Below are 6,000 nucleotides of genomic sequence, written 5' to 3'. Positions count from 1 at the left end.
CCATATCCTATCCCCATCCCACTGGCTCCAACTCGAGTATCCCAATCAGGCTAGGCCATAGGTTCACTCTATCATCCTGACAATCTGACTCACCTCCATGTCAGTGTCCCATCAGGCCACTGGCACACCTTCCTTGCGCTGACAACCTGACTCACCTCCACGACAGTGTCTCATCAGGCCCCTGGCACCCCTTCCTTGCGCTGACAACCTGACTCTCCTTCACAACAGTGTCCCATCAGGCCCCTGGCACACCTTCCTTGCGCTGACAACCTGACTCACCTCCACGACAGTGTCCCATCAGGCCACTGGCACACTTTCCTTGCGCTGACAACCTGACTCACCTCCACGACAGTGTCCCATCAGGCTCCTGGAGTACCTTCCTAACGCTAACAACCCAACTCACCTCCATGAAGTTGGCATCAGTGACAAGAATGTGCGTGCATTGAGGGGCATTTCCCATTCATCAGGGAAATCTTGTGCATGTCCAATGAAGTCTCAGCCCTTCCCCGCAGGGTCCATCCGCCCAGTCTGACTACAGCCGCCACTGTACAGGTTTAAACAGCCTATTACAGGAGCTGACGGTGGTTTATTTTAAAGTATGCTAATAAAATTAAAACCTTTACAGAGTAATTTGGTATTAAAATATTGTAACATCATCACTCCATTGGTCAGTGGTAGGTCAGACTTTGGGGGGGGGGGTGGTTGTCCTACACAAAGGGTATAGCTGTCACCAAAGACTTATAAACTACAGATGTACTTTGGAGAGCATTCTGGCTGGTTGCATCACTGTTTGGTATAGAAGCGTCAACCTTCAGGCAAAGAATAAACTCCAGAGGGTTGTTAACTCAGACTTCACTCCATCGAGGACACCTACATGAGGTGGTGTCTTAAAAGTGCAGCCTCCCCACCACCCAGGCCATGCCCTCTGCATTCTGCTAACATCAGGAAAAAGGTACAGGAGCCTAAAGACGAGCACTCAGTGGCACAAGGACAGCTTCTTCCCCTCCGCCATCAGATTCCTGAATGATCAATGAACCAAAGACACTGCCTTTTAGTACACTATTATTTTTATATTTTATATAGTAATGTTGTAAGATGGTTATAATATGAATGTTGTTTGCTCTATGACGCTGTCACAAAACACTGAATTTCATGACTTGTTCATGACAATAAATCCTGATTCTAAATAATAATTATATGGATGTACATTATTTTCCTGTAAAAACAGAGCAGACTATTCACAGATTATTTTAAAATTGGTTAAAATAACAGACTGGTGGTAATGTGTTAACTTCCAGAATTTAAAGATTAACATCAAAAGGTTTCTTCAATTAGCATTCATGCCTCACTCTGCACAACACAAAAGACCATCTGAAATCCTTTCTGATCGGAGAATCTCTTCCAATTTCCTCCACAAATAACCAGGTTCATTATTACTTTCAGCCATTTGCCTGGAGACTGTATTAGCCTGTAGCCAGCAAGCATGTATAATTTGTATTTGTCAGCACATATTAGGGTTTTTTTAGGCATGCATGTGATTGAAGGTAACATGTTTGTGTGCAATTGCAGAGAGAGTATGTACGCATCAGAGGAAGAGCATGATTAACCTTGAGGCCAACCATTCTCAACTGGGCCCCTACGATTCCCACCCCCTCCACACACACACAGAGCCACAGCACATTTGAGTAAAAGGCTTGTTTTCTTTTCACCTCATGTAACGTAAATATTGTTTATATTTTTTATGTAGTTGGTAGGAGAGAAGTACAAAATAAACCAAGAAAACATAACGGGGGTTGTAGGTCAATTAGATATAATTGAGCAGTATGGGCTCTTGTGCTGAAAGGGCCTGTAACCATGCTGTATGTCTAAAAAAAAGACTGCTTCACAGGGAAGGAGACCCATAAATTTTGAGTAGAGTCCTGGGGGGGGGGGGGGTGGTGGGCATAGCCAAAAAAATGGGTGAGAATGGCTGGTGTAGCCCATGCATCAGAAGTACAGAGAAGTCCTTTGTGAGCAGAGGAAGGAGCTTATCATCTTGTAAACAACCCACCTGTCAGTTCCTGCCCTATCTGTGGAAGAGTATGAATTAACGAGGGTGTATTGTCATATACATAAGTACAATTATAAATGGATGAAATTTCTTACTCACTGCAGCCACACAGATACATAAGACACACCAAGAACAATAGTATAAATTAAATTACCACAATATATCATGACAGAGCAAACAAGGTAATAAATATAAAAGGAGAGATAAATAAAAATTCCTAGTTAGTGCAAAAAAAAGTGATGTTTCAATAGTGCAGTTTGTCGGTCCAACACCACTCACTGAAAACTGCCAAACAGGAGTGGAAGCAAGTCATCTGTGATCCCGAGAGTTCCGATAAAGAGGAAAATGCCCAAATACATGAGAGTATCCATGAATAAATGTGTGTGTGTGTGTGTGTGTGTGTGTGTGTGTGTGTGTGTGTGTGTGTGTGTGTGTGTGTGTGTGTGTGTGTGTGTGTGTGTGTGTGTGTGTGTGAGACTTAAGAAAAATTTTCAGGTATACTTTTGCATTTCTACTGTGCACTTGCATGCACGTGACTTCACACAGACTTAGATACACCTAAATATATCATCTTTTTTCTATCAGATTACAGAACTAATATGGGTGTCAGATGTACTGAGATAGTCATTGCTCCCTATCAGATAAGGTGCATCATTTTTGAACCACAATTTTAACTGTCTTACAGCATGATAACAAGCCCTTTTGGTCCACGAGCCCGTGCTGCCCCATTAACCAGCAACCCCATATGTTTTGAAGGGTGGGTGGAAACCAGAGCACCCAGAGGAAACCCACGCAGACACAGAGAGAACATACAAACTCCTTAAAGACAGCACCGCATTCGAACCCTGATCGCTCATGCTGAAATAGAGTTGCATTAACTATGCCGCCCCAAATACTTGTGTAATTCTTGGTAATGTGTATAAGATGTCCATTTTTGATATGTGATCAGTTAGTGTAGCGGTTAACGCAACACTTATTACAGTGCCAGCCACCCAGGTTCGTAGATAGCACTGTCTGTAAGGAGTTTGTACATCTTTCCCATGTCTGCATGGGTTTGCTCCTGGTGCCACCTTCCCACCCTTCAAAACATATGGGGGTTGTAGGTCAATTGGATGTAATTGTGCAGTATGGGATTGTGGGCCGGAAGGGCCTGTTACCATGGTATATGTCTAAATTAAAAAAAAATATTTGAACTTGATTGGTGTCTGGCATAAACGTTCATAATACTCCAAAGTGCAGTATAAAGCTGTTGCTAGAGAATACATTGTTCCAGTTGAGACATATTTCTGACTAATACCAGGGTCTCCTTTTATTTACTTTGTCCTTAATACTTTTGGATAGTTTTATGATCGTGGTCATGTATCCCAGTGGGTGCCAAACAACTGCAGATAAATCTCCTTTAATCATACAAATTGGGTACTGAGCAGAAGTGTGAGGCCAACTCAAGACTGAAATGGAAACTTGCATAGAAAAGCAGAGAGCTGAAATACAAAATGAGTACTCAGCATCTGTTTTTATCAGGTCTTAATTAAAGAGGAGGTGGCTGGGATGATGGATAGCTAAAAATAGATAAGTCACATAAGTTTTGATAATAAGTCAATGACCTGAACTATTAATTTTGCTTCTCTCTTCCACATTTGCAATCTGACCTGCTGAATTTACTGTTTTGTTATTCCTTGATTAGCTTAATTGGAATGTGGCAGTTTTTGGCAGCATGGTTTCCACATCACTATTACAGTACAAGCGAACAGGTGTGAATCCGCCCCTCCATAAATCTTCATCCGCGAAGCCAAGCCAAAGAAAGAAAGAAGAAAGAAAGATAAGGATTTTGTACGTTCTCCCCATGACATGCTTGGGTTTTCCCATCTGCTCTAGTTTCTTCCCAGCCTCCAAAAAGGTATGGGCTTGGTAGGTTAATTGGTGTTCAATTGTTAGAATACATGCATAACATCACATGCAACTTTTTCCTGCAGGCCAGGCTGAATTTCTATTTATCGTTAACTGAAAATTGTACTCAAGGGTAAAGATATGTATGAAAAAGAGAGAAATATAAACAAAATAAATAAGCTAACTGTGCAAATACAGAAAAAAATAAATATTCAGCGTTACATAATGAGTGGTTCTCAACCTTTTTCTTTCCACTCACATCCCAAGGCCTTCAGTGCTCTGTGATGAGTAAGGGATTGCTTAAGTCGAGATGTGAGTGGGAAAGGATGGTTGAGAATCACTGCTCTAGGCCCAATTGTGACTGAAATATTTTGCTTGAGAAAAATTGTCATTGGGCCATTTCCTTTGGAGTTATGAAACCGTGCACATAACGAGTCAATGAGGTATGATTAAAACAGTGGTTTTCAAACTTTTTCTTTCCACCCACATCCCACCTGAAGCAATCCCTTACTCATCACCGAGCACCGGTGGTCTAGGGAATACTTAAGGTGGTCTAGGGAATAGACTGGGTTCTTAAATGGGTCTCTGATTGAGTCTGTTGTTTAGGAATCTGATGGTTATGGGGAAACGACTGTTCCTCATGGTATGCGTCTTGTGACACCTATATCTCTTTCCAGATGGAGGAAAGAGCGTGACCTGGGTGGTGTGGATCCTTGATGATTGTTGCTGCTCTCCAATGGTAGCTGGACAGCATGGATTTCAATGGCCAGCATTGGCTTCTACTGTGGTGTAAATAAATTTTAGAACATTAACATTTTTTTAGATGTAATGGTTGGGATAGACTCATAGAAAAGGAAGCCCCCCCCCCCCCCCCTCACTCCATGCACCATCAATTACTCGAACAACTGTTGAGAAACAAATAGGCTTTTATTTCACTGAAGAACAAAGGCACATCCATACTGCTCAACTGACCTGCATTGAGGAGGGGGCTATGGAGCAGTTACCTTTAGCCAGGACCCTGTGGGAGAGGCTACAGATACAGTCGGCCAATGGGTGTGTCTGACCAGACAATTATAAGCGTACCACACCGCCATAAGTACTTTTATTGCTATTTCACCAGATCTGCCTCCAAAATACACTGCAATTTGACACAAAGCACAGAATGTACAACCACAACTAGGCCATTTTTTAGACCAAGGTTTATACCGTTCCTACCTGTTTACCAAATCTCATGACTAATTCCTTTCCCCATTTTTAAACTTTTTCTTAACTTTAATTTTAACTGCTTCATCAACCCTTGTTTTTGGGGTGGAAAGTTCCACATTATAACCACCTCTTGTAATCTGCCTGATAAATCTATCTTGCATTTCCACCACTTGATGCTCAACTGCAATTAAACCATTAGCAAAGTGGCAGTTTTGAGCCAAACCACAGCAACTGTATTGCTAATATGGGTTAAGATCCAGCTTTTGGCTGGTCTTTACGAATCTTAGTCTCACCAGCATCTTTTCATAGTAATTGTTCACCGACATGCGATGAAATACAATGGTCTAATTTAAGTGGAAAAGTTTATGCTTTGAAATTTCATCTTCTCCAAAAAAAGTCCAAAGAAACTGATATGACAAGCTTTAGATTAGACTTCAGAACAGCACCAAGCTTGAAAATCTATAAAGTGTTTGTACATGGTATAAAATGTGCATTTGGTGGTAAGATTTCAAACATAAAGTTCTGAGGAGTTGTAACAGGAAGGAAGTAGAGAGGATGTGTCTTTTCTGGGGGAATTTGGAGCCAGGGAGTGACTGTGTAAAAATAAATTTTTGTGAAACATAAAATCCTGCAGATGCTGAAGGAACTCAGAAGGTCTCGCAGCAGCCATAGGATGTAAAAATACTTAACCAAAGTTTCGGGCCTGAGCCCTTCTTCAAGATATGAGCAAAAAGCAGGCAGGTGCCGCAATTAAAAGGCTGGGGAGAAGGGGAGAATGGGCAGGAGGAAGAGTACAAACCAACAGCCAAAAGGTGCTACAGTACAACTCTGATTTTCCGAAATGGTTGGGACCTGGT

This window comes from Narcine bancroftii, chromosome 2, assembly GCF_036971445.1.
Source record: "Narcine bancroftii isolate sNarBan1 chromosome 2, sNarBan1.hap1, whole genome shotgun sequence".
Classification (NCBI taxonomy): Eukaryota; Metazoa; Chordata; class Chondrichthyes; order Torpediniformes; family Narcinidae; genus Narcine; species Narcine bancroftii.
This window is presented reverse-complemented; position numbering follows the sequence as displayed.